This window comes from Psittacula echo (genome assembly GCF_963264785.1).
Source record: "Psittacula echo genome assembly, chromosome: Z".
Lineage (NCBI taxonomy): Eukaryota > Metazoa > Chordata > Aves > Psittaciformes > Psittacidae > Psittacula > Psittacula echo.
This window is the reverse complement of record NC_137742.1, coordinates 66,968,831-66,995,416: the sequence shown is the minus strand read 5'-3', so window position 1 is coordinate 66,995,416 and position 26,586 is coordinate 66,968,831.

The window sequence follows — 26,586 nt, the reverse complement described above, 5'->3', positions numbered from 1 at the left end:
AATACTGTCCTGTCCAGCCATGTCAAAAATGTGTGGTATGCCCTGATATGACTGATGCAGTCTTATACCAGGAATGCTTAAGAATCCATTCTGTGAAAAGTAGCTTCTTCATAAATGTTATGTGCAATTAGGAAAAAAAAAAAAAAAAAAAAAAAAAAAAAAGGAAGAAAGAAGAAAGGGAGAAAAAAAGAATCTTTACAATATATATTTTTTAAAATTTGTTACATTGTTTTTAATTATCACTTTCCAAATATATAGTGAAGCATTTCACAGACCTGTACATGCCAGGGATGCCCCACAAACATTTTCTCTGTGACAAACTGTCAAAGATTTAGAGACATTCTACTTGTCTAGTCTGGGCTTACTTCCACAGTAAAGTTGCTTTATTCTTTTCTCCAAGGATTAAGACCATGATTTGGATGCTTGCTAGATGACCAGTAGCATTCAGAAAAATAAATTATTTAAAAATTCTGTAAGTGTAGAGGGAAAGAAAAGACATTAAGTTTTTATTAATTCAGATAACAGGATTGCTATCAATGCAGCAGTTTCCTATTGCCTGCTGAGCACAGTAATGAGGATTTAGGACTCTGTAAATGATACACTGTCAGAAAAACCCTCTGGATGCACAGCAAGAGTGGCATAGCAGCTTCATTTTCCTGCAGAATTTAATCTTATGAAACATTTATTTAAGAAACACCAAGCAATTAAAAATGTGCATGTGCATAGTTTTTGAAAAGCCTCACTTCTTCAAGCTGAATACACACTCTTTCAAGCATTCCTACCCCATGGCCCCATGGTAGAAGGCCACCAGATTTGTCAGGCGCAATTTGCCCTTAGTGAAGCCATGTTGGCTGATACCAATCACCCCTTCATTGTCCATGTTCCTTAGCATATTTTCCAGGAGAATCTGCTCTATGATCTTGCCTGGAACTGAGGTGAGACTTTAGTTCCCCTGGCCTTCCTTTTTCTCTTTTTAAAATTGGGAGTTATATGTTCACTTTTCCAATCACCAAGAACTTCACCAGACTGCCAAGACTTCTCAAATATGATAGGTAATGGCTGGGCATTATTGTGAGTTATGGTTTCTGTGAACCATCAAGAGCTGACTGCACCACACATGATTCCCCTTTTCCGCTTGCAAGATTAGCTGATGTGGCTTTGTGGAGAAGTGTAGCAGACCATATGTGAAGCAGATCAGCTTTTAAGGTTTCGTTTAAAATTCAGAGCACTCAGGGACTATGACAGAGCCATGCATTCAGAATAAGACAAAGCAGTAACCATGAAGAATGTGAAATATATTAGTCTCCTTTTTAAACCAGGAAAGCCACGATTCCTCTTTCATATACTTGATTGGTAATTTTGTGTGCATTAGTTTCAGAAAGTAATGTTTTGTATGAGTAGATTTTGCCAATAAAATATTGCACTGACTAAGATGAGGACAATAAAATATCTCTAGCCACTGTTTTCACATAAAATAGCAATAGATCCAATCTCATGCAATTACAGAGCCTGAGAGAAATAGAGTGTAAAGAATGTTAATATGCTTTGTGCCATAATACTAAAAGGTATTAAATCTTTTATTTATTTCATTACACTGCAAATATTCTTATGCAGGGCAACACTTTAAAGGCCTTAAATAGTAGGAGTGTATAGAAGAGTAGGCACACAAAAGGATGAGCTGGGATCACAAAACTAAACATATTTTCATGTAAGCTATTATTAGTGAGGAGACTTAGAAGAAACAGCGAATATTCAAATAGTTTTCTGTGTGCAACTGATTGATTTTCTAGTGTTAGCATGAAGTTGCATGGATAAAACAGGGGTATTGGTGAATGCTAGTTTTCAGACTATCATTATCATCACTGTCAATCACTCTCTTTCCAGAATCTCATAGGTATACCTTTGTCTATTTCCACTTAAAGTGCAGTACTGCAGTCATATATAAACTCCATTTTCTTAAGGAAATTACCCAGTCATAGAGAATTTTTAAAATCCAGCAAAAAGACCAGTGCTCACAATTCACCACTCATACACAGAATATGAGAATGTTGTTCCTCCAGTTGAGTTCATATTCTCCAAGGGACATAATATAATTTTTGAACAAAATCATGTGTGACCCTGGTATGTCCCTGGGTCAATAAAGAAATTCCATAACTTGTTTACAATAATGAGTACATCTTTTTACAGCCACTGGTATAAAAGTATGGTGCTCCATGTTGGTACCTGAGAACAAGCTTACTGAATATTTCAGTCTGCAGAAACAAACTAGAACATATGCTGTCTAGATCTCTTGATTGAAGCTTCACAAGAGGAATCTGGATCTTGTACTGACATAAGGTTTGGGGATTTTTCTTAAAGAATACACCTTTGTTCTTTTGAGCTTGCTCAATGACTCCCCTTTCTTTCCTTTTTTATTTGTAATTTTTTTTTAAAGGAAATTTCTTTTCCTTTTTTTTGTAGCATAGTGGGAACATGAGATATGCTGCCAGTAACTCTACCCCCACGGTGCTTTAATCTTATAAACCCCATTCAGTAACTGACCTAAGCATGTTCACCCTTCCGTTCAAGACGTGTAATTACACTGCATCTATGCCTAGGTGCACCAAAATCTTACACAGTGCTTTGATGTCCTTCAGGTAGAGAGGTAATAAATACCACGATAATAAAGCTTGTTTTGTAGCTGTGATGCAAATAGTTAACATTAAAGTGGCCATCATAAAAAACTCATCTGTGTGATATCTATTGTTGTCCTGGGTTCAGCAGTAACGGTCATTTTTCTCCTTCTTAGTAGCTGGTGCAGTGCTGTGGTTTTGACTTTCAGCTTGGGAACAACGCTGATAACACCGATGTCTTTAGTTGTTGAAAAGTAATGTTTACTCTGACCAAGGACTTTGTGAGTCTCATGCTTTGCCAGGGAGGAAGGGAAGCCAGGAGGAAGCAGAGACAGGACACCTGACCCAAACTAGCCAAAGAGGTATTCCATACCACAGCACACCATGCCCACTATGTAAACGGCAGTTACCTGGAAGTGTGAGATCACTGCTCGGGTCGGGCTGGGTATCGGTCAGCAGGTGGTGAGCGGTTGTATTCTCTTTCCTTGTTATTTCCCTTATCATTATTATTATTGGTGGTAGCAGTAGTGGTTTTGTGTTATACCATAGTTACTGGATTGTTCTTTTCTCAACCCGTGGGAGTTACATTCTTTCCATTCTCCTCCCCATACCTCTGGGAGCAGGACGAGGAAGGGTGAAGGAGTGAGCGAGCGGCTGCGTGGTTCTGGATTGCTGGCTGGGTTTAAACCAAAACAGTTCTTTGTGGTGCCCAATGTGGGGCACGAAGGATTGAGATAACAACAGATCTGCCCATAGTGTGTCTAATTGCATTTGTAATAAGCATTCATTGTTTTGGATTAAGAGTCATTCGTCACAGTGCTGATTTATTTGCTCTCAGGGTTGTTGCGCCTGGTCTCTGAGTTTCAGCATATCGTACCTTACTTTCAGCTGGCATTTACTGTATTATCAGCTGGGGGGCCTGGGCTAAGGTTATTGTTTCACTGTACTTCATGACAATGACTTGTAATACAACAGAATCATTGATCATGCAACCGATGCTGCTTGTGTTCCCAGTGTGGTCACCACCTCTATACTTTGGGAGTGTTTAGCAATTACAAAACTTTTTCCCCTCTTCGGGTAGTCAACCTATGAGGAAGACATTCCTTTACTGTCCCCGTCCCCTCACCAGATTATTTGCAGCATCATTTGAGAGTTCTGAAGGTTTTAAATGGCCTTTGGGTACACTTGAGACCTGCCTGCTGATTGTGATAGGGATAACCATGCTGGCACACATACAGAGTGTGTTTTACCCACAACTATTTCGTCTGATTTTGAAAGTTAAGCAGAGTCAGGTTTGGGTCTTGTCCAGGGTTGAATGATGACATAGAAGGACCAAGAGATTTCCCCTGAGGCTCGACAATCACAGGTTACGGGGTGTGTGGGATAGTATGGGCAAGTATCTGGGCCAGTGGGCCCCTTCACTGCTTTGGAACTTCACCATTGAACAAGTGCAAAATCCAGAAAAATTAGTAAAACACTTAAATGAGGTGTGTTGTCATCCCGGTCATACTAGAGAGAGACAAATTATGGCAACGTGCTGGGGCTTGGCCTATGCGTACAGAGCCCTGTTCAACACTATCCAGAACCTTCAAAGGAAAAAAAATGTCTCTGGATCTGATGGCAATGCAACAGACAAAGCAGCTACTCACTCCAAATACAGCAGCTTGTACCAACCCTGGTGACAAACACAGCACCTGCTCAAATTCTGACTACAGCAGATAATGCAGCTACTCCAACTTAAAGTACAACGACTACACCAACCCTTGTGACAAGTGTAGCAGTTACTCAAACTCCGATTGCAACAGACAGCATGGCTACTCCAGCTCTAAACACAGCAGCTACACCAACCCCAGCGACAAGTGCAGCAGCTACTCAAACTCTGACTACAACAGACAACACAGCTAATCCAATTCCAAACACAGCAGCTACAGCATTCCCAGTGACAAGTTGAGCAGCTACCCAAACTCCGACAACAGATACTGCAGCCATTCCAACCACAGTGATAATCACTGCAGCTAAAACAGAGGACCAATTACTGCCAATATCGGTTGCCCTGTACACAAGTGGAAAAACAAAACTGAGGCAAGAAAGATGAAGAAAAATGAAGAAACAATGTACTTATTACATGGGACAGCATCTGATCAGGAGTTATTATTACATGAATCAGAGGAAGAAGAAGAAGAAGAAGAAGTGACTTCTTGACCCCAGACCTCAACCGAGCTATGGAATATGCAAAAAGATATTACCTGTCATCCAGGGGAGCACATCATCACCTGGTTGGGACAATGGGGCCGACGGTCACGAACTAGAAAGTAGGGAAGCCAATCAGCTGGGATCACATATGCCCCATATGACCAGTACGAAAGTCTAATGGAGAGTGGGTACTAACAGTGCCCTGAATGAAGTCACACCACCTTTGAGTGCTGCTGTACCGGACATGCTAGAACTTCAATATGAACTGGAGTCAAGGGAAGCCAAGTGGTATGTCACTACTGATATTGCCAATGCACTTTTCTCAATTCCTTTGGCAGCAGAATGCAGGCCACAGTTTGTTTTTACTTGGAGGGGCGTCCAGTACACTTGGAACCGACTGCCCCAGGAGTGAAAACACAGCCCTACCATCTGCCATGGACTGATCCAAACTGCACTGGAACAGGGGCAAGCTCCAGAACATCAATGCAATACATTGATGACATTATTGTGTGGGGCAATACAGTGGAAGAAGTCTTTGAGAAAGGGAGGAAAATAATCCAAATCCTGCTGAAAGCTGGTTTTGCCATAAAACGGAGTGAGGTCAAGGGACCTGTACAGGAGATTCAATTTTTGGGAATAAAATGGCGAGATGGACGTCGCCAGATCCCTACAGATGTGATCAACAAGATAACAGCAATGTCTCCACCAACTAATAAGAAAGAAACACAAGCTTTCTTGGGTGCTGTGGGGTTCTGGAGAACGCACATCCCAAATTACGGTTTGATTGTAAGCCCTCTCTATCATGTGACCTGGAAGAAAAGTGGTATTAAATGGGGCCCTGAGCAACAACAAGCCTTTGAGCAAATTAAACGTGAGATAGTTCATGCAGTAGCCCTTGGACCAGTCCAGATCGGGCCAGATGTAAAAATGTACTGTACACCGCAGCTGGGGAGAATGGTCCTACCTGGAGCCTTTGGCAGAAAGCTCCAGGGGAGACTCGAGGTCAATCCCTCGGCTTTTGGAGTCGGAGATACAAAGGATCCGAGGCCAGCTATACCCCAACTGAAAAGGAGATCCTGGCAATCTACGAAGGGGTTCGAGCTGCGTCAGAAGTGATTGATACTGAGGCACAGCTCCTTCTGGTACCCTGGTTGCCCGTGCTGGGCTGGACGTTCAAAGGCAGGGTCTCCTCTACACACCATGCAGCCAATGCTACATGGAGTAAGTGGGCTGCACTAAGTATTCAATGAGCTCGAATAGGAAATCCCAGTCATCCAGGAATTCTGGAATGGAACATCATGGACTGGCCAGAGTGCAAAGATTTTGGAATGCCACCAGAGGAGTAGGTGATGCGTGCTGAAGAGGCCCCACCGTATAATAAACTGTCAGAAAGTGAAAAGATGCCTAGTTTACTGATGGGTCCTGCTGTATTGTGGAAAAGTATCAGAAATGGAAGGCAGCCGTATGGAGTCCTCAATGACAAGTTGCAGAAACTGCTGAAGGAGAGGGTGAATCGAGTCAGTTTGCAGAGATGAAAGCCATCCAGCTGGCCTTGGACATTGCTGAACGAGAAAAGTGGCCAGTACTTTATCTCTATACTGACTCATGGATGGTGGCAAATGCCCTGTGGGGGTGGTTGCAGCAATGGAAGCAGAGCAACTGGCAACACAGAGGTAAACCCATCTGGGCTGCTGCACTGTGGCAAGATATCGCTGCCCGGGTGCAGAACCTGGTGGTGAAGGTACGCCACGTAGATGCTCATGTTCCCAAGAGACGGGTCATTGAGGAACACCAGAACAACCAACAAGTGGATAAAGCTGCTAAGATTGAAGTGGCTCAGATGGACATAGATTGGTAACATAAAGGTGAATTATTTTTGGCCCTGTGGGCCCATGACACTTCGTGCCATCAGGGCAGAGATGCAACATACAGATGGGCTCATGATGGAGGGGTGGATTTAACAATGGACACTATTGCCCAGGTTATTCATGAATGTGCTGCAAATAAGCAAGCTAAATGGTTAAAGCCTCTTTGGTATGAAGGACAATGGCTGAAGTACAAATATGGGGAGGCCTGGCAGATTGATTATATCACACTCTCACCAACCAGCCAAGGCAAGCGCCATGTGCTTACCGTTGTGGAAGCAACCACCGGATGGCTGGAAACATTCGCTGTGCCCCACGCCACTGCCCGGAACACTATCCTGGGCCTTGAGAACCAGATTTTGTGGCAACACGGCACTCCAGAGAGAATTCAGTACGACAATGGGACTCATTTCCGGAACAACCTCATAGACACTTGGGCCAAAGAGCATGGCACTGAGTGGTTATATCACATCCCCTACCATGCACCAGCCTCCGGGAAAATTGAACGGTACAATGGGCTGTTAAAAACTACACTGAGAGCAATGGGTGGTGGGAATTCCAAACATTGGCATACACACTTACCAAAAGCTACCTGGTTGGTCAACACCAGAGGATCTGCCAACAGGGCTGTCCCAGCTCAGTCAGAACCTTTGCATACTGTAGAACGGGATAAAGTTCCTGTGGTGCACATGAAGAATTTGCTGGGGAAGACAGTCTGGGTTATTCCTGCTTCAGGTAAAGGCAAACCCACTTGTGGGATTGCTTTTGTTCAGCGACCTGGATATACTTGGTAGGTAATGTGGGAAGACGGGGAAGCCCAATGTGTACCTGAAGGGGATTTGATTTTAGGGGAAAACAGCCAATGAACTCAATTGTATGCTGTTGCCTGCTATGTTGCACTTTTATAGCCCACCAACTAGATGTCTTCAGGTCACCAGTGGCTGGCCCTGACTTCCCTCCGACCATCATCCCAACAAAGAATGAACTTTGACAAAACCAGATGAGCTCAGCAGTGACCAGCCAAGATCCACGGTGTTATCAGCAGGCAACAATCCAAAACTGCACACTGTCTCTCCTGGTCTGAAAGACAGTTACAAGAGGTGGAGCCAGACATCATAGGCCCGATGGACTCAGCAGCTTTATGGGGATTGGTCCATGCTCTAAGGAATGATATCTCTCTCTTTGTGTGTGTGTGTATGTGTATATATATATATGAGACAAGAGTGATGGTATATTGAAAAACGTAGGATCTGAGCATGATGTGAAGAGTATGGAATAAGGAGTGGACACTGTCCTGAGCTCAGCAGTAGCAGTCATTTTTCCCCTTCTTAGTAGCTGGTGCAGTGCTGTGGTTTTGACTTTCAGCTTGGGAACAACGCTGATAACACCGATGTCTTTAGTTGTTGAAAAGTAATGTTTACTCTGACCAAGGACTTTGTGAGTCTCATGCTCTGCCAGGGAGGAAGGGAAGCCAGGAGGAAGCAGAGACAGGACACCTGACCCAAACTAGCCAAAGAGGTATTCCATACCACAGCACACCATGCCCACTATGTAAACGGCAGTTACCTGGAAGTGTGAGATCACTGCTCGGGTCGGGCTGGGTATCGGTCAGCAGGTGGTGAGCGGTTGTATTCTCTTTCCTTGTTATTTCCCTTATCATTATTATTATTGGTGGTAGCAGTAGTGGTTTTGTGTTATACCATAGTTACTGGATTGTTCTTTTCTCAACCCGTGGGAGTTACATTCTTTTGATTCTCTTTTGATTCTCCTCCCCATACCTCTGGGAGCAGGACGAGGAAGGTGAAGGAGTGAGCGAGCAGCTGCGTGGTTCTGGATTGCTGGCTGAGTTTAAACCACAACAGTTGTGGATAGTGTGAGGAAGTGAAATCTCAACACATTTACTTTGAAAAATTAAATTAAAATAGTAGTATTTTTTGTTATGTAAATTCATTTTCAGACTTACGCAGCAAAAGCTTTAGGAAAAATGAAACCAGTTCGAAATTAATACTGAAGCTGAAAGACTACAGTAGTGGCAATTTTCATAGGTGATTTCCTCTCTCAGGCCATGGAAGCTGTGAACTAAAGTTCATTCATTGAAAGGCGTTTGGAATCCCACATAAAGTGTAGAAAATTGTATTTCCAAAGATTCTGACACACAACTAGTCCTTTAGAAAGTCAAGATACATCAGTTTAGCTCTTTAGCTTTTCAGCAGTTTCCATTTGATCTTAGGCCACTGACTTTGGACAGCAGCTTCAATCACAGTTTGCAGGCAAGTGATTTGATGCCAAGAATAACTGTTTGGCAGCAGGAGCTGGCACATATGTTTTAGTTCTCCTGCAGTACCACATGCGTCTTCCAAAAACTGTGGCTAAAGACTGTAATAAAGATCTAACTGTTAAAGTATTAGTGAGGAAATATACAGTTCCTGACTTCAGATCTGGTAAAAGATCTAAGTTTAGAGCTTTGTTTTTTTGTTCAGATGGGATTTTTTTAGGTAGCATATTTCTCTCAGCTTTTGACAGACTATTTTAAATGTTTGGGTATCAATATTTATTAGAAATGGGTGTCAGGTTTTAGATAACATCTTTTTACTTTTTGCAAATTTCTGAAAAATTGAATTTTGCAAATTCAATCAAAACAAATGAGGTTGAGGATGGAGGACAGAGTCCCACTATCTTAAGACAACCCACTGCTTGGTGCTTAGGGCATTCATGAATATGGGCAAACCCTCAAATTGTGAACTGGCTTAGGGCACTCACTTTTTTTCAAGAACATTTTAGGAAAATTTTACTTTGCTTTCCTTGCATGTTCAAGGGAACTATACTTAGACATACCCAAATACTCTTCCAGAATTCTTATTTTACAGACAGTCTTTTTCTTTTCCCAGTTTTTGCAAAAGCATTAGTACATACTACTCCATTGTAGGTTTCATCATCTAATAATGTGTTAATTTAAGGAAAGAAAGTAATTAACAAGAAAGTTAATCGAACTTTATATCACTTGTTGAGTATGGAATTTAAACTGTCTTGAGCTGTATACCTAGTTATCTGTCTAGGACCTTATGATAAACCCTCAATCATTAATTTGTAGAAAGGTTATTTCTTTAACACTTTAAAAATAATTTCTGAGTTATTTTATTTATATTTTCTAGTTATAATTTTATGTTGAATTTTGTTGGAACTGGATGTTTAGTATTGCCATTTTTCAGGCAAGGACAGAAACCAAATCCAGTCTTTCAGTATATCTTACAATTTTCATAGACTAATGATTTCCCGGTTGTCTTATTTAATAAAAGTGTAATTATGAGGTTGATTAAATCCATTTTACTTTACCTTTCAAATTGACTTGAAGAGTATATTTTTCAGTTTTATGGCAAAAGAAAACCAAAGCAAAAGAAAATCTGAGCAAGTTGTCTAAAGAGATTCTGTTTGGCCTACCTAATGCGGCCTTTATTTTTATTATGAAATCAATCTCTGAACTGCAGATTTGAATATTTAATCTTTGAGCCCACATATTGGACCTAAGAAGAAAATGCAAAAAGTACATATTTTCTAGAAACCTCACCTAAAGCATCTCAAGAATATCTACATCTCAGTAGCTCTTGCATTTCATAGTACTTTTGTCACAGTAATAGCTTTCTCTAAATAATGTAGCTAGACAAGAAAAAGAACAATTTCATTTTACTCATAATGAAGCAATCTTCAGCAGGATGTCAAAACATTCTAAGTGGTTAATGACATTTCTTGTGATCCATCTGTTGACTGTCCTTCCTCTTGGGACAAAAAGGGAATCCTTTTTATTAAATGTAAATCAGTATTTAGATAAACACCACCAAGATGAAGAGGAAAATGTTGACAGCCTTCAGGCTTAGGGACTGTAAATGTGTTCAACCACAATGCAAACCCAATATTTTTCCACACAAGACAACCTTGTGAATGTCTGCAATGCAGGTACCTTGATCTCCGACTAAGGAGAAAACAGATACTGGTTTATCTAAATTATTAAATATATATCTATACACACATATAAACACACACACATATATATTTACAATGTTGATGTGCACGCATATCATGTATCTCCTACTTGAGCTTTGTTTTAAGCCCCTGAGCACCAACAACAAAGAAAAATGCACTGTGGCTTAAAAAAAAAAAAAGAAGCAGAAAGGATGTAACAGCATGAGCAGACACTTAAGGGGAGAAAACAATGACTTCTTTCCCTGGAGGCTGCCCTGGGAACGCTGGCATATGCCATCTCTGTCCCAAAGACAGCCAAGGGACCTGGGAGTGCCAGATGTGTCTGTGGTGTACAATGATTTTCTGGTGTCTAAGTTTGCAGAGAGCTGCTTTAGTACATGCTTGGATCCACCTCACCCACAACAGCACCTCTGGCAGTTCCATGGCCACTTTGGTTTTTTTCCTCCTTTTTCTTGTCATTGTCACATCTTTGTTCTCCAAGACAAATGTGTAATAAGAAAAGTATTTTAAAAATTATATTATTGTAGAAAAAAAATACTCATAGGAAGCTAATAGCTAATCTATATCTTACTATTCTAAATGTGGGTTAGGGTCTAAATCTTCAGGCTTTTTCTATGGGCACTACAACATCATTTCCAACCAATTTTTGGAGACTAAAGAGAGTAAAATTTGTATATCTAAATTCCTACCTCAGTTTAATTAAATCACTTAAATTCATCATTAAAATAAGACCCACTCTCAGAGAATACTATGCTGTACTTTTCATGCTTAAAATGCTAAATTACTTAAAGATTTCAGTAAAATTTGCCATAAGGCTATTATTTCAGATTACTGAAAGTCATGCCAAAATGCTCAGTGTGCTTCGGTTACACAGGCTATATTGTCAGTCTCAAGACCTGCCATTTTGAAAAATGGCAATAGACTGGTTTTAGCCACCATCACCTCTCAGCACATCTCAGACTCTTCCCTTGTCATAGCACTGCACATATCCAAATAAATCTGTTGCATATACACTGTTCATGTTGCATAGAAATCACTAAACCACCAGCAAGAAGATGAATCCTTTAGTGAAAATGTTGATTTTGCTGAAGGTTACGGAAAAGGAGTGCAAAATTGCACAGCAGGTCCAGTGTTTCCTTGTATGTGCAATTTGGTACTGGGGATCAAGCATGTCAGTAAGCAAAGTTGTCACCTTTGGGAAATATCAGCAGAGAGGAAGGGCTGTGGTGTGTCATCTTCCTTCCATGATCGAAAAGAATCAAGTACACAATCTCCTAAAATATGGCTGGATGCTTCTGACTGTAATGAGTATAGACCTTTCTTTCTGTAAACAAACTAATGCTTATTTGTTTTAGAAATCTGTATTTCCTGGACTAGTAACAATAACATTTATTGCTTGATCTGTTCTGGGGGGTTTTGATGTGCAACGAGCCTTAAAGCTCCTACCATCTTCCTGTTCATTTGAAACCAGTATCAAATGTCTCAAGATATGCTTAAATACTTCTCAATCCCTAAGCAACCTTCAATATGCTTTCAAACATATTTTCAACAGCCCCTGAATGAGTATCATCCTGTGGTCTTTAAATAAATTCCATGAAATATATAGCATTTAATTGTAAGTACGCAATATTGGCTGAAAACTAGCTGTCCAAAACACCATGTTCTAATATGCTTCTTTACCTCTGTGGGGTCTCATCCTTAGCAATCGTCTTGGCAATACAGCAGCTCCTTTTTGATTGGAGGCAGGTAAGCTTTTCTAGAATGCTTTTCTTCCAAAATGACAAATCTGGAATGGAGATCTCTAAAGCACTATGATCAAGTAAACCCAAGGATTTACACATAACCATCAAATCCTTCCCCAGTTTGTTTACAATGTGCAAACCACAGGTTTGTAGCTGAAAAAAATCTCTTTAATGATGCATATTTCACAGCTACCAGTACCATGCACTAAAGAGAGGGTGAAAAAAAAAAAAGAAATGAAACCTCTTACACCAGTGAATTAAAGATAAAATGTCCTCCTTTCCATTAATTTATTTTTCCGTTGTTGTTGCTTTGTTTGTTTGTTTGTTTGTTTTGTTAGCACTGACGCTAGATACTCCTGTCTAGCTCTGAAAAATAAGCAAAAGTGAGGGTACTAGGAAGAACTCACTATGCTGGCTCTTCCTATTGCATTTCTAGTTACACAAGCAAGGTTGGTTGTAAAAAAAAAATCTTAGAATCATAGAATCATGGAATAGTTAGGGTTGGAAAGCAACTTAAGATCATCTAGTTCCAATCCCCCTGCCATGGGCAGGGACACCTCACACTAAACCGTGCCACACAAGGCCTCATCCCACCTGGCCTTGAATACCTCCAGGGATGGAGCATTCACAGCCTCCCTGGGCAACCCATTCCAGTGCCTCACCACCCTCTCAGCAAAGAATTTCTTCCTTCTATCCAATCTAAACTTCCCCTGTTTAAGTTTGAACCCATTACCCCTTCTCCTGTCACTACAGTCCCGGATGGATAGTCCCTCCGCAGCATCCTTGTAGGCCCCCTTCAGATACTGGAAGGCTGCTATGAGGTCTCCACGCAGCCTTCTCTTCCCCAGGCTGAACAGACCCAACTTGCTCAGCCTGTCTTCATACGGGAGGTGCTCCAGTCCCCTGATCATCCTCGTGGCCCTCCTCTGGACTTGTTCCAAGCAGCTCCATGTCCTTTTTATGTTGAGGACACCAGAACTGCACACAATACTCCAAGTGAAGTCTCACAAGAGCAGAGTAGAGGGGCAGGATCACCTCCTTTGACCTGCTGGTCACGCTCCTTTTGATGCAGCCCAGGATACGGTTGGCTTTCTGGGCTGCGAGCACACACTGCCAGCTCATGTTCATTTTTTCATCGACCAACACCCCCAAGTCCTTCTCCACAGGACTGCTCTGAATCTCTTCTCTGCCCAACCTGTAGCTGTGCCTGGGATTGTTCCAACCCAGGTGTAGGACCTTGCACTTGGCATGGTTAAACTTCATAAGGTTGGCATCAGCCCACCTCACAAGCATGTCAAATCCCTCTGGATGGTGTTCCTTCCCTCCAACGCATCAACCGAACCACACAGCTTGCTGTCATTGCCAAACTTGCTGAGGGCGCACTCAATCCCACTGTCCATGTCACCGACTGAGATGTTGAACAAGACCGGTCCCAACACCGATCCCTGAGGGACACCACTCGTTATCAGTCTCCAGCCGGATATCGAGCCATTGACCACAACTCTTTGCGTGCGGCCATACAGCCAGTTCTTTATCCACCGAGGGTTCCACCCATCAAATCGATGTCTCTCCAATTTAGAGACAAGGATGTCACGTGGGACAGTGTCGAACACTTTGCACAAGTCCATGTAGATGATGTCAACTGCTCTGCCCCTGTCCATCAGTTCCATAGCCCCATCATAGAAGGCCACCAAATTGGTCAGGCAGGATTTCCCCTTAGTGAAGCCATGATGGCTGTCACCAACCACCTTGTTGTTTTCCATGTGCCTTGGCATGCCTTCCAGGAGAATCTGCTCCAAGATCTTGCCAGGCACGGAGGTGGGACTGACTGGTCTGTAATTCCCCGGGTCATCCATTTTCCCCCTCTCGAAAATGAGGGTTATATTTCCCTTTTTCCAGTCCTCGGGAACTTCACCTGACTGCCATCATTTTTCAAATATGATGGCCAGTGGCTTAGCAACTTCATTTGCCAGCTCCTTCAGGACCCGCGGATGAAGGTTGTCAGGTCCCATGGACTTGTGCACGTTTAGGTTCTTAAGATGGTCTTGAACCAGATCCTCTCCTACAGTGGGCACAAGGTCTTCATTCTCAGAGTCCCTGCATCTGCCTTCCAAGACTTGGGTGGTGTGGTCAGAGCATTTGCCAGTGAAGACCATTAAGAACCTCAGCCTTCTCCAAATCCTGGGTAGCCAGTTCTCCCAATATCTTCTGGACGGGGCCTGCGTTGTCCCTAATCTCTCTTTTACTCGCTATGTACCTATAGAATCCCTTCCTGTTATCCTTAACATCCCTAGCCAAGTTCAATTCTAACTGGGCCTTAGCTTTCCTAACCTGGTCCCTAGTTTCCTGGACAACATCCCTGTATTCTTCCCAGGCTGCCTGTCCCTGCTTCCACCTTCTATAAGCCTCTTTTTTTCTTTGAATTTTCCTGAGCAGCTCCTTATCCATCCAAGGAGGTCTCCTGGCCCTCCTGCTGCACTTCCTTCTAGTTGGGATGCAACACTCCTGAGCTTGGAGCAGGTGATCCTTGAATAACAACCATGAGTCTTGGGCCCCCCTGCCCTCTAGGGCTATATCCCATGGAACCTTACTAAGCAGTTTCCTGAAGAGGCCAAAGTCTGCTCTCTTGAAGTCCAGGGCAGTGAGCTTGCTGCACGCTCTTCTTACTGTCCTGAGGATCTTGAATTCGACCATCTTGTGGTCACTGCAACCAAGGCTGCCCTGGAGCATCACATTTCCAACCAGCCCTTCCCTGTTGGTGAGCACGAGGTCAAGCATGGCACCTCTCCTTGTCGGCTCCTCTATTACTTGCAGAAGGAAGTTGTCTTCCACACAATCGAGGAACCTCCTGGATTGCTTGTGCTGGGCCGTACCTTCACTCCAACAGATGTCAGGGTGGTTGAAGCCCCCCATGAGAACAAGGGCCTGTGAGCGTGAGGCTGTTCCTATCTACCTATAGAGCACTTCATCCACAGATTCCTCTTGATCAGGCAGTCTGTAACACATCCCCACAATAATGTCCCCCATAGCTGTTCTCACTTTAACCCTGACCCACAAACTCTGCCGACTGCTCACCTGTCCCCAGACAGAGTTCCATACTCTCCAGCCTATCCCTAACATAAATAGCAACTCCCCCTCCCCACCTGCCAGGCCTGTCTTTTCTAAAGAGCCTGTAACCTTCCATTCCAACACTCCAGTCGTAGCAGCCATCCCACCATGTTTCTGTGATGCCTACTAACTATATCATACTCCCACAGTCGTGCACACATCTCTAATTCCTCTTGTTTGTTCCCCATGCTACGGGCATTTTATAGAAGCATCTGAGCCGAGCTCCAAATGAAGCCGGCTCGTTGGCTGAAGTGGCTGGAATATCTCTGCATCGCTCCGAGCATTTATTGTAGGTGCTGGCAACTGACTGGGTGTGTTGGGATGGAACAATGCCCCCTCCCCCAACACATCTTGTTTAAAGCAACCTTGACCAGCCTGGCAAGCCTCCTACGAAAACCTCTCTTCCTTTTCTTTGTCAGACCAGCTGTACTAGCCCCCAGTAGACCTGGCCTACTAACTTGGGTCCTGTATTCAAAACACCCAAACAACTGACTATGGCACCACCCTTTTAACCATTTATTAACCTGGCCAATCCTCCTAGCTTTTTTAAGGTCCCCCCTGTATCCTGGAGAATTGACGAAAAGACAATCTGAGGTCCAGAGCCCCTAACCACCTCTCCCAGGGCTCTGTAGTCCTTCTTTACGTTCTCCAGGCTACTTCTGTCAACATCACTAGCACCCACATGGATCACCAGAATTGGGTAATAGTCTGTGGGACTCACTAGATCAGGCAGCCTCTCTGCAACATCCCTGATCCGTGCCCTAGGTAGGCAACACACCTCCCTCGAGATCGGGTCAGGCTGACAGATGAATGCCTCTGTCCCTTATCTTTCCCTCTCTCCTTTCCTGATTTTAATTCCCTGGCTTAATATTCCCAGTCCTTAGACTTTCATTCTCCCATCCTTTATGTGGTTCATCCCTCTCTCCTGCAAAATGCATCAGTTGTGTCTTTTAAATGCGAGGTTGAGGCTTTCTGGTGAGATATCCCTTCACTGTTGATAATCTGAGCTAAGATATGTGCTAAGGTCGGTAATTTTAGAATGGTGAAAGGGCAGGTCTCGCCATGTTGCCTCTGTGAGGAGCGAGATCAGTGTCAGAGCAACAAGGTAAAACTTTAGAGGTTTGGGTTCAAACTGCCAAACTGCCAGATTCCTCAGCATTTATACATTTGTTGGAGATTTTCCCAACTTCAGTGTAGCAATACAGGTATTTCCAGAGTTACACGGAAAGTGTCTAGGTACTACTCTGCGAAACAGCAACTACAAATTCAGAGCTTATTACACAAAGCCTGGATGCTGTTCAGCTATTACTTAAAAAAATAGTCTGTCTCCTGTTATTTGGGTTATGTGCAATCTGAAGCACTAATAAACTGTTAAGCTGCACCTGTGAAGCTTTTTATAAAAGTATCCAGCATAAGGAGGATAAGAGGGAAAATTCAACCATTTTAAATCCTCAGCACATTTTGGTAATGTTTGTTTGATTTCTCTGTCATTAGCTAGAAAGACCCTGTATTACTGCTCCTTCTATCTGCAACACATTTATTTTTGTATACCCTTCCCTTCCCAGGTCCTGTACTTCATAAGTGCAGCTCAGCACAAGCCTCCCCCTGCCTCATGAGTGTGGTTGGTCCTGGCAGTGATTAGCTGATTGATGAACTGTGTCTGGCACATTTTGCAGAAGGGCTGCAAAGCTCCACCACCCCCTTTTCAGTGAGGTCCAAACCCTACAGGAGCATTCCGGCACCACAGACTGACCCTGTTTCAGGAGACCTAGTGGGATCCCAGCAGCTGTGGATGATCTGAACATGTCAGGATGCTATAAACTAGGAAGAAAACTTTGCTGTTGTTTGATAGAACTGCAAAATCTACAGTCAGCTACAAGGGAAAAGTCTTCTCTCCCACAGTCAGAGAAAACCCTGTTGCTCCTGTTGGCCAAGCAGCTGAAAAGGAAAACTCTGTTTGTAATGCAATTAATCACAGAAAAAACTCCAATTAAAACTATCCACTTTTTTGTCATCTTGTGTGTAAAAGATGCTGAAGGATGCTACATGGTCGTACATACAGATGTCTAAGTAAATGCATGGGGTAATTATCAATGATTTTAGAAAAGTCTTAGTTGCTTATAAAGCAGTATGTCATCTTTTCCTTAGGGTTGTATATCATTTCCTATAGAAAAAGAAATTCTAATACCTATTTTCTCACAACAAATGTATAGCAAATACAGTAAATAATATAACCATAATCTACATGTTTACTATGTGGTTTATAGTTCAAACTGAAATATTATTTCTGCACATGGAATAGCCTTTCCAAGAACACATCAATTAAACTCTACTTATTTTCTGATAAGTCTTCAGTAACATTTTGGGGAATTAATGTCATATTAGTTACACATACATACAGTCTGATCTCCTCTTTTGTGTTCAGAGACAGAAGTTTCCAAAAGAAAGCTTACAGTTCAGAGGTTCATAGGATTTTTTTGTTACATATGTTTTTCTTGTTTAGTGTATTTGAAGATTTTTTCAAACATCATTTCACCTCAATAGGTCAAATGCTTTACAGTTTGCTGATGTATTTACTGTACTTTAAAGAGTTTTTTCCTATGAAAAGCAAGTAAAGGTTTCAGATAGGAATGAAGATTAAAAACGACATTTTTTAAATGAAAACTTAGAAAGAAATTGAATATCTTTAGAAGAGTTTAAAGAAAAAGAAATGACTAGACTTATGAAAAAAATTGATGTGATAAAGAAGGAACCTATCTTCTAAGCAGGAACTATGAAAGTGGAAAAACTGCTAGAGCCCATAGAAAATACTGAGATCAAACACATGGGGGCAATTTTTCATCAGAATGCTAATGGCAGGAATTATCTATGCTCTTCCTGATAGTGATGATGAAATCTGTGTAATTCTTCCTGCTCTGAGCAGAAGCGCTGTTGAGCATAAACAGAGAAGTGTTGAATCACACATAGATTTCTTTAATTGAATCAGCACCATACTCAAGGGAGCTGGTAGTAAATCTGTAAATCTTTCTGGCAGTTCTCTGCATTTGGGGAATGACTGAAAGACTAGCTCCTAGTAAATCAATGGTAACTTTCTCATTCATTCCGAAGGACCTACAAGCAAAAGCAGTGTTGGTAGCTTAGAAAAAATGAGCCAAAGTACATAAACCAGATTTGTTTGCTGGTTGGTTTTAGATTAGACATATCTTACAGTAAGTAAAGAAAGAACAGATGAGGTCTACAAAGCAAAACAAATCATGTTTAAATATTACCCTGGACCTTTCCAATGGTATAAAAGCAACGCAAATTCTACAAGCTAGAAAAATCAGTGGAGTCCTTAATATATTTATCCAGATATTGTTCATTATACTTTCAGGCACTTCTGTCTTTGTACATGTAGCTTTTGGCCAAAGAACAGGGCTAGAGGTGTAGAAAGGGAATGACCCACTAGCTAAGTGGTTGTGAAAGACTGATCTGAAATCAGACTCCACTGTCCATTGTCTCAAAGATTGGCACCAGGAATTGAAATGGGACTCCGCCAGCCATTGCCTCAGAGATGGGTGAGGGGAGCTGAGATAAGAGTCTTCCATCCATTGCCTGGGAGATGGGAGTGAGGAGCTGAATTGGGACTCCACCATCTGTTGCCTGAGGGAAGAATGAGAAAGAACTGACAAGACTCTTTTGTCCGTTACCTCAAGGACTGGTGTGAGGAATTGCTATCTGTTATCACAAGAATTGCTGCAGACACCTGTGCGTGTACAGACACATGCAGTTGGCTGCAAGACCAGAAAAACTGGTCCACCAGGAACATTAATAAGTGACATGAAGAACATAGTCACTCCCCACAACTCACAATGAAAGGGGGAGTAAAACATCGCCAAAAGGGGTACCTTCAAGGGGACTCCAGAAGGACATCTCCACGAGGACACCCACCACTGATGAATTCTTGGGGAACACTCTGCTCCGATACTACGAGACTACAAACCCTGAAGAATTCTCACCAACAACGACAACAGATCCCCAGGACACCACTAGATCCACTGTGGTGACTCTCTCTCTCTCTCTGCACCCTGAATCCTTGCTTTATTTTCTGCCTTTTTTCCAATTTGTCCTATTGCTATCACCTTTATTACAATAATTTCCCTTTCTTCTAGTAACTTATTGTAACTTGTAATAAACTGTCCGAGTACGGTACTTGACCTTATTTGCATCTTAATTTCACTCTTGGGATTATGAACTGAAACACAGTCTGGTACTGGGGTTTTCTGCAATCGAACCCTGACAGTGGCAAATAAAACGGTTCCATGTGCATTAATCCAGATCCTGGTACATTAAGTTCTGTCCCAAAATTGGGTCCAGTAAGTGTCGATAAAAAATAATGTTGAGCACATAATTTAATTAATAATTCTTTCAGTACAAAGCCAGTCATTCATACAGAATGCAGTGGGGTCACATTGCAGATCAGAGTGGAGAACTGGTCTAGGTGACTTTTTGCAAAGTTATTTTTACTCAGATCAGCAATCCAATCCAGATCACCAAGTGACACACGCATACCACTGCAGGGATGTGGAGCTGTCTCAGGACAACAGAGAGCCACCAGAAGAAATGCTTATCAAATGACGTTATGAGGCTTCTTATTCAATATATATCTGCAAGTTGAAATCCCAGAGAAAGAGAGAGGAAGAATTTTTAAGAAGGTGAGGTGAGTAACTTGGGACATTGCAAGTTTTCTTCTCTTTGGGTGACAGTGGTTCTTAACGGCTTGTACAAAGTCTTTTATTGCATTTCATCCCCAAGAACTGTAATAGCCAAACTACCACCTCCACCTTAACTTGAACACAGCAGCAACAGGAGGGTAATTTCTAAGTGCATTTGGTAGACGCTTCACAGTTACTGATAGAACTGAAAAAGGAAATAGAAATCTGATTTGTTCAGTAAGGTCAGAAAGGTGCTTTTCAGTAATCCCAGCAACAGAGGAGCATAGCAACAAAAAATGGCCCCATTAGAAACTGTACTCTATTGGCTTTGCACAACTGATTTAGAAGTGATATATATGCTAAGCTGAGGGATAAAACACTGACCTCTTTAATCAGTTATGTATACTGTTGCTTCTCGCATATATTACACCAGACATTTTCTGAAAGTAGAGTTCAAGAGCAACATTTCCTTCCTTCAACAGACACCCAGAAAGACTAAGTTGCTATCAGACAAAGAAAAAGACAATTTTCTTAAAAAAAAAAAAAATGGTACTGCTCCTTTTGCTGCCTCCTAGAATCTGTCTTGTTGTAGAACTGCTGGTTAAAAGGTATTTATTAAGAGATGAAAAAAAAAGCAGAAAGCTAAAAAAACACTTCATGACAAAAGAAAATATTAACAATGAATCCTATACAACCATGTCGATGTCAGACTGGGGAAACCTGAGCAGATCACTCTGACCTGAGGTAGGTGAACATATTTCTCACCCATCCTGCAGCAGTCTAAACCGCGCAATTCAGCAGATAGACCCAGAACTAGTGTTGGCTCAGGATTACTATGGTCACACAGCTTGAGATTTAGGTTTTTTTCCAGCTCAAATATTGCTTTTGCAATGCTTTTCATACTGCAGTGGAAGTAGTGGGGAATGACTCTAAAATACACACTAAACCCCCCAAAACCTAACCAATGATAGCTTGGTCAGTTTTTCTAATATTAGACAGTGACTAGGATCCATGAAAATGCAAGAACTGACTAGTTTAGTATGAAAAATTCAAGGGATCTTTATATAGTGACCACAGGAATACAGGATATATTGAAAAATTAGCTCTATATTTGCGCTGAGGTTTTGGAAGACAAAAAAAATATTTACCAGAAGTTTCTTATTCAGCACTACTCTGGAGCTTCTTGTCACCACACACTTTTTCTTTCTTTGTTTTCAAAAGTACTTAACTCCATTATAGGTGACTCCTCTCTCTTGCACACCCTGTGCAAAACTACAGGGAAAAATAGAAGCAAATTTCTTTCTCTTTTTTTTTTCTTTTATTTTAGTTTCCTGCAAAGGCAATTATTTCAAAATAGAATTTTAAGTTACCAAACTCACTTATTCCTTTTGTTAATTCAAAATCACAAAGAGTGAGAGCATGTGTAATATGAGTTTAGAAGTGTCATTTATCACACTTCAGTTTGGGTCATGGTTGACTTCTATACTGTCTAAGATAGACATAAACTCAATCTCTCATAACTAAGGGGTAATAAAATACTGGGAAACAAGTTGTGAAATTGTGCAAGTGTTATAAATTTTTTCACCAAGAATCCAGTTCCAAGAAAATTTCTAAAAAGAGAAGGGGGAAGGAAGGCAGACAATCCTACAGCAACTCAACACCTAGATTTCATGGCTCATTCACTTCTGTACCAATAGTATCCACACGAAATATTTGCTATTATTTCACGTAATAGAGGGAGCAGCTAAATGATTGGCTTTATTGCACACTGCAGCTACATTGACATTTGTAAAAACATCCAAATCCAAAGGGATAAATAATTCACAGCTTTGCTGAAAGATGTCACTAAAGGGTTTTGATAGGTTGATAAAAAAGAATGCAGCTGTAAAAGTATGGCACATCCAAGCTGCAGATAATTTGTTCAAGCCTAGTATGTCTTCACTTTTCAAGACAACTAAAACCCTCCAAACATTCTTTTTCAACTACAAATTATCCCCATGATAAAGTATAAGATAAAAAAAAAAAAAAGGAAAAAAAAAGTAGTAAAATGGGTCTGTGAAGGAAGCTTCAAGAAAGTATTGACAGAGGGGAATGGCTTGTATTTTTCTAATTATTTTTTTTAACACATTCTTAAATGGGAATGAGAATTATACCTTAGAGCTCCTGTCTCCGTGTTTTTTGACAAATAGACAATTTGTCCATTGTAAAAGTAATGATATATTTCATTTATTTTCACTTGTTCTTTTAATAGAATATTTTACTCCTAAAATTGTAAGGACAGCTGAAAAGCTTTGAGATGGCAGCAATTTGTGCATTACAGAAACATCTGTGATGACTAATTCTGCTAACAATTAATGTAATGGCTTTATTTCTCGTGGTATCCTCTGCATTCCAAACACTTAAGGATACTCACTCAAATAGACATTTATCTGTTTTAAGCCCTGGTTGTCTCTTGCCCTGTCCACATTCCCTCCAGCCTGAAATGGGATGCATTTCAAAACCAACCTTCATGGTATAGATGGACAACTGTTGAAGAATAGGAAAAGCCCTCAGTTCTATCCAAAATACTTCACTGGTTGAAATGACAGTAGGACTAAGAAATAATACACTCTCCCACATGTTGATATGGCATACAGGGACTGAAAAGTCCTGGATTAAGGATCAATAAACACAATCCCTCATGTTACAGACAATAGATTTGTAGAATTTCAGGCCCTGAGAGCTTGTTTACATCTATGGAAGACACTGAGCCCAATCAGAAATCTTACTGTGTGAGATATTTTCAAAATATATCCAATTTGTTTATTTTCCATTTTTCCATTCTTTTTTTTTCTTGCACACAGAGGTCATGAATGGGTTTCAGACATACCCTTTTCTCTTGAGTTCTCACTGCCTTCCATCAGTATTGGTCTTTCAAGGGTTCTTCTAATGCTTCATCCTAATTTTGTCTTGGGGTTCCTCAAAGCTCCACTCTCCTATCTCTCTGACCCTCACATCCACCATATTATTTGGATGTTCATCTACTATCTCTAAGCTTCAGAGTCACAAATTTACCCTTTTATTCCAGACTGTCTTCCAAACTAAACTCTCAACATGCCTCTTTGTTCTCCTGAAGATATTAAGCTCAAAATGGTTACATCTTCTTCCTGAGGCATTTCTGCTAATTTCTTACTCAATTACTGTGGACAATGGCATCATATGTATTCATATCACAAGGACGTCATCTTTAACTTGGATTGTCCCTTGTTTTCAAATGTCAAAAAATATGTCTAAGGTTTTTGAGACTTCTGCTGCACAGCACCTCCAAATGTAGCCTTCCACACCTTCACACAACTGAAATATTTGTCCACGCCATCATCTAACGTCTTCATTATTACAACTTTGTTTTGTTTGGAATTGACAAAAGGAACCTTTATTAATTGGTGTGCTCAAAATGCTGCTTCTTGCAAAGATCATTTCCCTGACTCACTGCGTGAGACAAGCAACGTTTCTCTTTGCAGCTTAGCCTCTCCCTCCTCTACCACCATGTAAGTTACTTTTTGCAGCTGTTCACTGCTTTTCCTTGCACTGACATCTTTCATTCAGCTTCAAGAGGTTGAACCCACGCCCAGTGCACAAATACTTCCTTCATAATTCATCTCGTCAATTCTCAAAGAAGCAGGCTTACACCCAGGATCCTCTTTATGCTAGGGAAAGGTTTCTAGTAAACCTCGCAGAACTACTTAATGGTCTTTCAAACAATTTCTGCAAATGCCCTTTCTGTTCAGAAGCTGGACAGAAGTTGGCCCATTAGTGTATACAATTCATTAGCTGCTATTTTTAACTGTGTCACTTCCTTGTTGCCTTTTGCTCCCAGTCTCCTGTGTAGACCAGATGGTAAGCTGGCCAGACACCAAATTTGTGGTTTGCATCCTTATGAAGGGCTCAGCAGAGGGAAATCTGAGCTCATGCATAGGCCCCAGAACACTGTGATATCACAAACCTATGAAATACTATTTATAACAACAACAATGATCATAAACTCTTCTAAGTGAACCCCCTTGTGTTCTTAATACTTCTAAGGTCTTTCTTACAGAACTGAACTTTCTCATTGGAAACCCTGTCACATTTGGCGTAAGCAGAGCAGAGTGGAGTTCAGGTCACCTGACGCTAGACATCTTCACCTGTAGTAATTCCCTAGACTTCCTCTACTGTGGACTGCAGAGGAACAAACATGGGCACAATTCATCTCATCCTAAATAGATATCTAAGGCAGATGTGACTCATGGCCTTTTGGTACTGATTTCTTCCTTTGGTTACAAAGAAGGCTGAAACAGCAGTGCAGGAGAATAAATATGTAGTGCAGATGTTTAGTTAGGTTAGACATGTTATAATATCTGGAGGCATAAGGCAGCATACTTTTCTCATTTGTTAAGTCTTTCTTTAAGGTGTTTTAAGTGCAAAACTCATACTAAGAACTTACATGCAGGGAAAGTTTGTCTCATCAAACATGGCAAAAGGAACATAATAGTTATTTTCTGATTATTCAAAAGGAATAGCAGCTACCCATTTCGGATACAGAATACACACTGGTCTATCATTTCATCTGGCACAAGAACAATGACAGCTTAAGTCTTGTATTTTCTTAATCTTTATTTAGTTTTAATTAATTTTAAAGTTTAATCACCAACATCCCATTTGCCAGGTTTTTTGCACTTGACCTGAAAGTAATCTTTAGTCAAATGTAAAAGCAAAGAGAGCTCTGAAACACTATCTGTATGTTCTTTTGTCTTTGGAAATGTAAATTAGAGTGCTGGGTGAATAACACTGCTTGGCTTTGTGTCATGAAATGTAATTGTGGGGCTATGGCAGGGTCACGATTTATGAAGCTATTGGGGCTGGAGTGGGCAGGGTGCCAGCTTACACCTGCAGCACATTGTTTTTGCTGCTTTCCAGTCAAGTAACATGGGAGTAAGAAACACTGGTTTCTAAGCAGACATTATTTAACAAAACAGCAGGCACTTTTCTCAGATGGGCAGGAAATTTACAGACTGGGAAGAAAACAATGAAATAAAAGACACGGGAACTGTAAACTTGAATGCCTTAGAATTTATACAATTTAAATAGACATCAGCTTTGAATATGAACAAAGATAGTAATAGAAGAAAGAATATTCTGAGGAACCCCCAAAAAGTAACTATTTAGACATGAACAAGAGAGAAAGAAATTATAATAAAGAATTTAAATGAAGTAAACAATTTATACACACTAACAAGTCTCAATGACAATTTATTTTTAACCCATGAGGCTAACCTGCAAAAATGCAATGCCTTTTTAACTGCTATTTAATGTGATCTGTTAAAAAGCAAAGCAAAGCAAGCAAAGCAAAGTAAAGCAACCAATCAAATAAATAAAAGCATAAGCATATGTAGTATCTCTGCCTCAGTGCCCTGGCTTCTATTGTTGCTCATCATCTTATTCTCCTTCTTATTTATTCACAGCTCACTGACTAGATTACGCAACTTCCAGCTCCTCAGGCTGCTGAGGAAAGCAAAGTAACCTTTATATGAGTCAAATGTGCAAAATTAAGGAACTCTGAAAAAAAAGAAATCAACTTTCTGTGTATGCCCTACATTTCTTTTTTGATTTGCAATTAATAACTTATGTATAGAAAACAATTTTTTTTTTTTTTTTACTTAGGCAATATCTGAGTAGCCCTAATTTACTTGAATATATCCAGTGTACAAGTTTATATATCTTTGCATGAATTCTCTGTTGATTGGGTGCAAATATTCAACATTTACACTGAACACAAGTGTCGGATGAAATAGAATTATTTCTAGCTTTCAAGTTATGAACACACATTCCTATGTCACATGTTAATTTAAATTGCAGTATGTTAAATTATGAAGTTTTCACTTTTTCTAAATATCTTTCCTCAATCACAGAATTCAAAAGCAACTGTGCACATAGTAAAAGAAACCATTAAATCCCTCACCATAAATGGTGTATATTTTTTCTTGGACTCACATAACTATTTAATCAACTTTTCTTCCAAATAATGTAAATTTGCATGCTAGGAAAGTTAGCTAAACAAGAGAAACTAGAATGTTATCTTTTGGCATTGTGTAATCTTGTAACAGGGGAAAAAATGTACTCTTAATTCCAAAGCAAACAAGAAGCTACAATGACGTATTACAGTCACACATCTGTGTCCCTGCTTATGTGCTTGCCCTGGGTGGATACATTAGATCCTTCTCTGTTTAAGATGCAGGAAATAAAGTTTCTGTCCTACCTTGTCAAGCACACATTCTTGTTCATAACAGACAGCTGTCAAAAAGACAAAAGACTTGTTACTCAGCTAAGACAAATTAATACAGTTAATTTCAAAGTCAGTGGGATTTTGAGATAGCAA